This window comes from Galeopterus variegatus, unplaced genomic scaffold, assembly GCF_000696425.1.
Source record: "Galeopterus variegatus unplaced genomic scaffold, G_variegatus-3.0.2 Scaffold121, whole genome shotgun sequence".
Lineage (NCBI taxonomy): Eukaryota > Metazoa > Chordata > Mammalia > Dermoptera > Cynocephalidae > Galeopterus > Galeopterus variegatus.
In genome coordinates, this window is record NW_007726232.1 from 28,987 (window position 1) to 39,315 (window position 10,329).

Consider the following 10,329-nt stretch of genomic DNA (forward strand, 5'->3'; position numbering starts at 1 on the left):
ACCTAAAAATTTAAATATTATATAATTCATAATGTATATACTCATACATATTATAAAGAATAATAAAATCAAACTCCTGTGGATGCACCATTCAGCCTAAAAAAATAGCATTACCAATATTGGTAATGCCTTTTGTATATCCCTCCCTTGACATTTCCTTTTTTCTCTCTTGCTTTCCCTTATAGTTTAGCCAAACATGTACATTCTATAAATAATATACTGGAGGGGTGTGGAGGGGGGAAGCAGGGAACTACATGTTTTTAAACTTTACATAAATGCTATAATACTGTATGGGTTCTTTTGTAAACAGGATACCTGCCTAAACAGAGTCCATCTTTAGGATATAGGATATCTGGCAGTGCCGAATGTAATCCTGTAAAACACACTCCTGAACGCCATAATCCCGAAAGCTGAAATCCTGAAAGATTGGTCAGTCGAGCAAGCAGGAGGCTGTCGGATTGTGGGAGCAGAGCAATGCCAAAATCAAAGGAACTTGTTCCTTCAAGCTCATCAGGCAGTGATTGTTACAGTGAAGTTGACAAAAAGTTAAAGAGGAAAAAGCAAGTTGCTCCAGAAAAACCTTTAAAGAAACAAAAGACTGGAGGAACTTCTAGAGCTCTGTCATCTTCCAAACAGAGCAGTAACAGCAGAGATGACAACATGTTTCAGATTGAGCAAATGAGGGATGTTCCGGACTTTAAAGGGAAAGTTCTAATTGATATTAGAGAATATTGGTTGGATCCAGAAGGTGAAATGAAACCAGGAAGAAAAGGTATTTCTTTAAATCCGGAGCAATGCAGCCAGCTGAAAGAACAAATTTCTGACATTGACAATGCAGTCAGAAAACTGTAAAATCCGAGCCACGCTATTTTACATTTGGATTGCAGAACAATTTGTAAAATGAATACTTTTTCTTAATGTGCATTATTAAAAATCTCCTGAGTGAAGCTAATTGTCAACTTTATAAAGGAGGATTGTTTTGTGCCCACCATTTAATGTAAAATAAATTTAAGTAAAACAAAAAAGAAAAAGAAATCCTGAAAGATCAAAATTCCTAAAGTCTAAAATCCCAAAAATCACAATCCCAAAAGATCAAAGTCCTGAAAATATAATTCTGGAAAAAATAATTTTAAAAATTCTTTAGAAGACATTTATTTACATTTTAAAAAGGGGATTTATTTGAGAAACAAAAGCACAACAGAGCACTTTGTAGGCGACTTTACACAATAAAGTAGGCAATAATAACATGCATATTTTTGCAAGCATAAACACTCAGATATGTTATTGGCAGTCACACAGGTATAAGAGTTATGAGCAGACAAACCATATTTGTAAAGAAAAAGGACAAAAAGCAAAATGTCTAAGTGCATATCACTATGGTTGGTAATTGTCTGTATCTGGCTTCATAACTGCAGTCGTCTAAAATACTATTATGGACAACCTAAATCTTTTGAGGATCGAAAACCTATTGGTAAAGGGACACGAAAATAAACTACATTGTATGTTGATAAATTAAAAACTTAAAAATTTTTTTTAAAAAAGAAAGCTTTAAAAAAAAAAAAAAGAAAGAAAGTAAAAGAAAACCTCCCGGGTCACCACCACATATGCAGTCACCCAAAGAGCCAAGATCTTGATCTTTGTGCTTATAAACAAAGTCATTGTAGTGATAGTGCACTTTTATGGAGTCAAATTTGCAAAAAATGCGTTAAATGAATTAGAATTCTCTGAAAGCCTTTACACATTTTATACCTTCAGTATTGGAAATGATGCAAAGATGAAATATATAGTATAGCAAATTGTTAAAAATAATGTTGACAATTTAAAATAGTGGAGAAAAAAACTAACATTTGGGATTTTAACATTCAGGATTATGGAGCTCAGGATTGTGTCTTCAGGGCTTACTATCAGCACCGGTCAGAAGGTAACCCAGGGTAGAAGTAAAGTACTGTACGGGGAATAACAGGGATAATTCAATTTGCCTGGAACTTAGGATCTCTGAAAGTTACTAGAGGGTAAGTCACAAAAGGCTGACTCCTTGCAGATGCTCTGCAACTTGGAAGGCCAGCTAAAGGGTATTGACTTTTGATTTACTCAGTAGGAAAAGGAGACATGCTGAGAATGTTTCAACATACAACAAGTCACAAAAGGCTGACTCCTTGCAGATGCTCTGCAACTTGGAAGGCCAGCTAAAGGGTATCGACTTTTGATTTACTCAGTAGGAAAAGGAGACATGCTGAGAATGTTTCAACATACAATGGCATACACAGAACTGTGTTTTAAGAAAATTAATTTGTCAGCAAGATAAAAAGAGATCATAAAATGGGAATGGAGATCAGATCAAAAAACCAGATAAAAGACCTCTAAAAGAGCCAAGATCAATTGAAATAAGAGCAGTAGCCATGGGATAGATCCCAGAGCGATCATAAAGTAAGATCGATAAGGACTTGGCACTACATCACTAAATGATGTTTGCAAATATGATACATTCTGAAACCCTAATATATATTAAGCTTCCTGAAACTTAATGCCATTATAATTGAAACCATAATGACACCTGGAAAATATGTTACTATGGAATTATTCAGTGTTGTCATAACTGTAGTACAAAAGCTCTAAAAGGGAAACATTCTTTACACACACCCTACATTTTTTTCCTTTTTATTTATTTAAAAGAAAAAAAAAGTTCTTAAAAGAGAGGTGAGAACATGTCATTTAAGATCAGAGCAGAACTAAATGAAATAGAAACCTGAAAAACAATACAAAAGATCAATGAATCAAAAAGTTAGTTTTTTGAAAAGATAAATTAAATCAACAAAACTTTAGCAAGGCTAACTAAGAAAAAAAGAGAGAAGACCCAAATAACAAAAATTAGAAATAAAAAAGGTAACATTACAACTGACACCTCAGAAATACAAGAAATCATTAGAGACTACTATAAGCAACTATATGCCAACAAATTTGAAAATCTGGAGGAAATGGATAAATTTCTCGACATATACAAACTACCAAAACAAGAAGATATAGAAAATCTGAACAGACCAATAACAATAAAAGAGATTGAAGCTGTTATCAGAAGGCTCCCAACAGAAAAAAGCCCAAGGCCAAATGCATTCACTGCAGAGTTCTACCAAACCTTCAAAGGGGAACTGATACCAATTTTCTACAAACGGTTCCAAAAGATTGAAACAGAGGCCATTCTCCCAAGCTCATTCTATGAGGCAAACATCACCCTGACACCAAAACCAGACAAAGATATATCAAAAATAGAAAACTACAGGCCAATATCCTTGATGAATATAGATGCAAAAATCCTTGACAAAATACTAGCTAACAGAATACAGCAACACAGGGCCGGCCCGGTGGCGCACTGGAGAGTGCGCCGTCTGGGAGCGCGGTGGCACTCCCACCGAGGGTTTGGATCCCATGTGGAGACCGGTTCCCGCTCACTGGTTGAGCGCGGTGCGGGCGCAACACCGAGGGTTGCGATCCCGTTGCCGGTCCCCGGTGCGGGCGCGACACCGAGGGTTGCAATCCCGTTACCGGTCAGTAAAAAAAGACAAAAAGGAAAAAAAAAAAATACAGCAACACATACACAAAATTATACAACATGATCAAGTGGGATTCATCCCAGGGATGTGAGGTTGGTTCAACATACGCAAATCAATAAATGTGATAAAGCACATCAATAAAAGCAAAAACAAAAACCATATGATCATCTCTATAGATGCTAAAAAAGCATTTGACAAAATTCAACATTCTTTCATGATAAAAGACTCTTTACGAGTTAGGTATAGATGGAAAGTATCGCAACACAATTAAAGCCATATATGACAAACCCACTGTCAATATCATCCTGAATGGGGGAAAGCTGAAAGCTGCTCCTTTAAGAACAGGAACTAGACAAGGATGCCCACTCTCACCACTCCTATCCAACATAGTGTTGGAAGTACTAGCCAGAGCAATCAGAGAAGAGAAGGAAATAAAGGGCGTACAGATTGGAAAAGATGAAGTCAAACTGTCCCTGTTTGCAGATGACATGATCCTATATATGGAACAGCCTAAAGCCTCCACAAGAAAACTCCTAGAGTTGATAAATGAGGGGAGAAAGGGAGGAGGGAAGAGGAACAGGTAAAGGGTCATGAAAGTCGACTACAATGTATATTGAGAAGTTAAAATAAAAAAAAATTTACAAACAAACAAATAAAAGAAGAAAAGAAAAAAATATAGAAAGAAAAGAAAAGAAAAAAGTTCTTAAAAGAGAGGTGAGAACATGTCATTTTACAGACCTCCAGATTGCAACACTGGTCATGTGAAGAGAAATCTGAAAACTACACAGGTGCTTTATTCTGAAGATTCTGAGAAACCGACTTCAAACATCATTTCTCCAGATTACGTGTGTTGGGGATTGGAGTAAGAGTTGAAGTGAATCCCTGATCACACATCTACAAGACATCTGGGATCAGAATGGCTGATTCCACGATACCACAGGCAACAAAACCATTTTATGTCCTGGCTGGTAGACTCTCTGTGAGTAGGCTGAGAAAGAGGTGCACACCTCAAATCTTCCTGACAGATGATCCCAGGCTCTGTCTTGAAACAGCAGTGTCCCCAATTTTCAGAAAAGGAATTTATACATCAATTAAATAAGTCGATTAAGTGACTTCAAAAGGAAATGAAGGAAGTGGCCTTTCCTGTAAATTTAATTAACCATTCAAGAGACTCAGCTATCCTGTTAAAAAGCAACCACCATGGATTAGCTAAATAAACTGATGCCCACTTGCTGATCCAAGCTCCCTCTAACCTGTGGGCCAGGATCATGATGTTGTGAGAATGCTTACTATGTAGACATTGGATGAGGGGAGACTTTTCTAATTTCTTTGAACTTTAAGAGTGATAAATTTATACTTTAACCAAGGGTCTTTTGTTTTGTTTTATTTTGTTTTTATAATAAATGTGCTTTTTTGTAAAATCTTATATAGCAAAATTAAAATGTATAAAGAGTTCTTTCTTCTCATTACCCACCCTCATACCAAACTCCATTCTCTCTCTCTCTCTCTCTCTCTCACCATATGGCACTTGCTGTTCTGCAAATAGTTTATTTCACTTAAAAATTTTGTTCATGTTAATATATATAACTCCACCTTGTTCTTCTTAGTTGCCACATACTATTCTGTAGTATAAGCACATTATAATTTATTTAACCATTTCCCTATTAACAGACATTTAGATTGTCTCCAATTTTCACTTTTACAAACAATGCTGCCATGAACATCCTTGCATGTTCAAAAAAAAAGTACAAAAGTTGTACTTTTGTAAGTCTTCCTATAGGATAGATCCCCAGAAATTGAATTGCAAAAATCCCCTCTTAGGAACAACACTCTGCTCTTATTTATGCACAGGATCCCACACTGGCCAAATGCCCATCACACCAGCCTTGAAAGTCAGACATCTACTATTTCTCTACCCCACGCTCACTGCACCTCCTACTTATGTCCGCATGCCGTCACCAGCTGGTCTCACTTGAGGCAGCTTGGTTCACAGGCCACGAGTTTTATGCTCAAAACTATGAGCAAAAAGAAGCAAGAATCGGTGCCATAAATATAAAACAAGCTTTCAAAATTATGATCTGAGAAAGAGGCTACTGAGAAATGATGGATAATGAAATGAGTGCCTTCAGGTCATAAGCAGACCAAATGGCTTCTTAGAGTCTCCATTTGTTCTCAGTTTTGATTCCTTGCTTCATTGCTTCAAATGCTCAGTGCTGGGTAAAGAAGAATTTCTAGGTACTTTGGTAGATTAACTTTTCTAGCTGATGCATTCTTATTAGGCCACTTGTGCCAGGTGTCTTCATCAGGAGAGGCAGAACCAGTGTCAGGTATTCACCACATGCATTGATAGGTTGTTTTTTACATTACACCCCATTGAATCCTTGCAACAATCCTAGGAAGGGGAAGGTGATATAACTGAGGCTCAGTGATGATTAGGTGACTTGTACCACTGTGCAACGAGGCTCAGGCTTCTAAGCCATGTCACCCAGATGCCAAAGCCCATGTTTCTTTCACTGCTTGAGAAACTTGTCAGAGTCTTACCTCGGATCCCTTTCTCTAGGTAAGTGGTTAGGCAATCTTTTACTAATGCACCTTTTCCCTAGAATAAGGAAGGAATTAAAAGAGAGAAACGTATTTTATTTCTGGGTTGAACTCTTGGTCGGTTTTTTCATGTATTTCATGCGTTTACTTGCAGTATTTTTGCATCATCGCTGTGGCATTTTGTTTCTCATCTTGCTCATATGTGGGTGACTGTCCCAACATTCTATTTACTCTGATACAATGTCAGTGACTTCTTGACTCTTTTTTTTTTTAATGAGCTACTTTTAAAAATAACAATAGAAGAGAATATTGAAGTTGTTTGGTCTCGGTTTAGGAATTGAATTTTAAATATCCCTAGCATCAGTATTGTCTAATTACTACGAATACACTAAAATTGGCCTTAGAGAGCCTCCTAGACAGTGAATTGGCATCTATTTGTTTCTGCTGGAAATTCAAAGCCCCTCTATAGATGGAGGAAAGGACAGAAGATAAGAGGGGCTGAGGTTCATAGTCTACGAAGTCATAAAATTTATACTGGCAAAATATAAGTGCAGACAAGAAAGATTTAGATACATTCAGGGATGATAGATGCAACCATGAGGGAGATATTTAAAATATCTAGGCTGTTATATATAAACCAAGACTGATGACAAGAAGAACTACCATGCTGTCCCCATAAATGCCTGTTGGTAACACCAGGCTGATAACACCATTGATAATGCAATTGGTCTGAGATAGAATGATATTTTTTACATGAACAATTCTTTGTCATTAAGATTTTCTCTCCAGTGATGCAATAGGCATTTACTGTTTTGCAACCCTCTATCTACTCCTCTCGACATTCTGTGATGATACCCTAGTTTTGATTTGAAGGAGTTACCCCCTCCTATACTTTACCTCTTATTTATACTCGAAGGTCACATGCACCAAGTCAAAGTGACCTAAGCCAACCCATGTATTCCATTGCTCTGGCCACAGCAGTTGATTCAGAGATAGACTTGTCTAACTCATCTGATCAGAGCTGGTGAGACTCAATTATAGGACTTTTCTCTAACTTTTTTTTTTTTATTAAAGTTGACCAGTAAAGGGATCTCAACCCTTGGCCTGGTGTTGTCAGCACCACACTCAACCAGTGAGCCAACTGGCCATCCCTATGTAGGATCCAAACCCGTGGCCTTGGTGTTACCAGCACTGCACTCTCCTGAGTGAGCCACGGACCGGCCCTTCTCTAACTTTTCAGTAGCAAACAGACTTTCTTTCTCAACAGACTTTAATCTAAGAGGATGTAAGGCCAGAACAGCTGTAGCCACTTTTTTATTTAAAAAATTAAAAGGTAGGGAAAGAATAAGTAAACAATAACCCGACTAAAAACTGTAATCTGATTTAAACAGATTTTTATTTATAGGCAATTCATAAGACAAAAGATAAGCATTTTAGGGAGAGAGTTAGCCAGTGCTTATATGTGACAGTTTCTTAACACGGCCTTGGGATTCTCCTGGGAGAATGTCTTCAAAGCCTCAGTTGCAAAATATCCTGTCTGCCATTCTGAGTGCCAGGTCTTGTATTAAGAACAGTGGTGGTTGTTTGGACGGAGTTCCTCCTACTTCTTTACACCAAGAAGTGCTGGTGATATCTTTTCAGCTCTGAGTCTAGTCCCATCTGATCTATCTTGGCACTCACCCTGGATTTATTACTTATATTTGCCAGTACATTTTCTTCTTTGCTTAAGCCAATTTGAGTTGCGTCATTTGGACACTTGCAATGGTAGAAGTCTTAACTGATACAGAAATGCATGTTAAGTGACAGACCCTAAGATGTAGAATTAGGTGAACTGAGGTGAGGTAGAACATATTATACCTACCTAAACTGCAACACCAGCGGTCGTGGTAGGAAACATGTAGGATGCTAGAATTTGCCTTCCAACCTTTGGTAAAGTTTTAGTAAGAAATAGAAAAGCTTGAGTTGACATTGGCTCACTTGAAATTAGAGAGTGAAGAAAATACAGCTTTGCCTTGGAAAGCCCTTTACCTCTTTCAATATGTAACAGAACATGGAGGCAGATCCTAAGTTCAAATAAGGGCTGGGCGATGGGTAAAGCACTATTCTATTTTCAGGAGAGAAAAATTCTCAGGCTGGATTATAGAGCTGATGACTCTATATAATCATTCGTTACTTGATCTTGGAGTTAAGCAAAAAGAAATAGGTTGAAACTTTTTTTTTTAAGAGACATGTATTTCCAGAGAAACTTGTGCTTGGCAGACAGTAATGATTGTTGTAGTGGGTTAGAAATCTTCATTCTCCTTTGATCTTAGAATAGGATTTTTACATAATGCATGAAGGAGCTAAAAGGCTCTCAAGAAAGGGAAGACAGTCCACAGATAAGTTTGGCAAAAGCCATCTAATCAATTCTAATCACTGTTTAGGGATGGGACTGTGTACGTTGACTATTTTAGGTCGCTGGTTTGATTCCGGCTTAAAGGACTATTGAGTATTTAACATACTGATTTTTCTTAAGACATGTTAAGGAAACTGCTTGAATGCTGTTTAAATTTACTAAGGAAATCGCTGTAGGAAGTATGTGAAAAAAATGTTTACTAAGGACAAGCTGTTTGTTGGTGGATGACTTAGCTTTTTACAAATTGCATTCTGGAATGTTACATTGGTAATTTACTGCTGTTACTAGTTTTACACTGCCTGTTTTTATGTCCCTCTTTAATGATTGAATCAACTGATTTTCCTTGTGAAACTTCCTTGTCTCATCAATAAAAAGAAAGGCTGATCCTGAATCACTACTGTCCCTCCAGGCCTTACTCATGTTACCTTGAGTGAATTCTTTCTTTCTCTTTTTTAGTCTCGGTTACACAGAGGGAAGTGTAACAGACTGTGATTAGTTGGTCATTAAGGCAATCCACCAGACTCCTAAACCCATGAACTATAAAATGAGCTTGTAGTTGATACAGCCCCCATGAGAGCTTCTTCCCCAAAGCCCTTTTTAGATATGGCCACATTTGTCAATAGACAAGGGGTACACTACAGAAAATACACCAGAAGTAACCAAATTGGCTGAAAGAAAGAGTTCACATCTCTGGCAAGAAGAGGGAATCTAGCTCTTCCTTTCCATTAAGATAGATGTGCTATGGAATGGTGGCCACTGCATAAATGTTTTCTATGTTCCCTTTTTCCAAATGAGTTTAAATTGTTTTTATTGTAGTTCTTTTTTTTTTCTCCTCTACAACTCTATATTGGGGTATTGGGGTGATCAAACATCATTTAACAGCAATTCATCAAACCATGTGAAGCAACATCTAGATCTGAGAAAACTGAACACCATCTGGAGATCCTTGTGTCAGTGTCAGATCACATAATTTGACAATACTTTGGATGGTCTCCTTTTAAGGGAAAGGAAGAGGTGGACAACAGGAACCAAAAGCAGCCCATGTGTAGCAGAGAATCATATCCAATCTCACACTGTGAAATAGGACTTGCCCACAGGGAAAGTAAGCATTGTAAACTGTTTATATGTGGTGGCTGGAGATAGCAGAAATTGCCGTGTAGACAGGAGCTGATAATCTCCCTGCTGGCTGAACAACTGGATCTGTTGTCTCAATCTCATTGTGGGACAGGAGCCCTCAACTTCCAGTTGTAAGGAAACTTAAAAATTGCCAAACAGGATAGAATTAGCACAGAGAAAAGGAGAGAAGAAAATTCCACTCAAGATGAATATGCAAATTAGAATTTCAGAGCAAATAATAAGAACCAACAGAAAGATCCAGCGAACAAACTCAATTACAAGGATTGCCTGATTCCAGACAGGCTGTTACTCTTTTCTTCTTTTGCTTCTTGGATCATATCACTTTTTATGCTTGAGGTTGTGATTGAAATGTTAGTACACTATTAGGATCCTAGTCACATTTGTATGAAAAGGGATTTTTGTGGGTAGATCTGGAAATCTAACTACTGTCTGTTTATATCATTATTTTCATAAGAATGAGTATTTCGGGCCGGCCCGGTGGCGCACTGCTATAGTGCTCCGCTTGGGAAGCGCGGCGGCGCTCCCGCCGAGGGTTCGGATCCCACATACAGACTGGTTCCCGCTCACTGGCTGAGCGAAGCGCGGGAGCAACACCGAGGGCTGCGATCCCGTTGCCGGTCCCGGTCCGGTACGGGGGCGACACTGAGGGTTGCGATCCGTTGCCGAACACGGAAAAAAGACAAAAAAAAAAAAAAAAAAAAAAAAAAA

General features: G+C 37.9%; 1 pseudogene; it reads left to right on the forward strand.

The window, feature by feature from the left end:
* The first annotated feature begins 474 nt into the window (after window positions 1-474).
* Window positions 475-857, forward strand: LOC103603419 (annotated as a pseudogene).
* The last annotated feature ends 9,472 nt before the right edge of the window (window positions 858-10,329 follow it).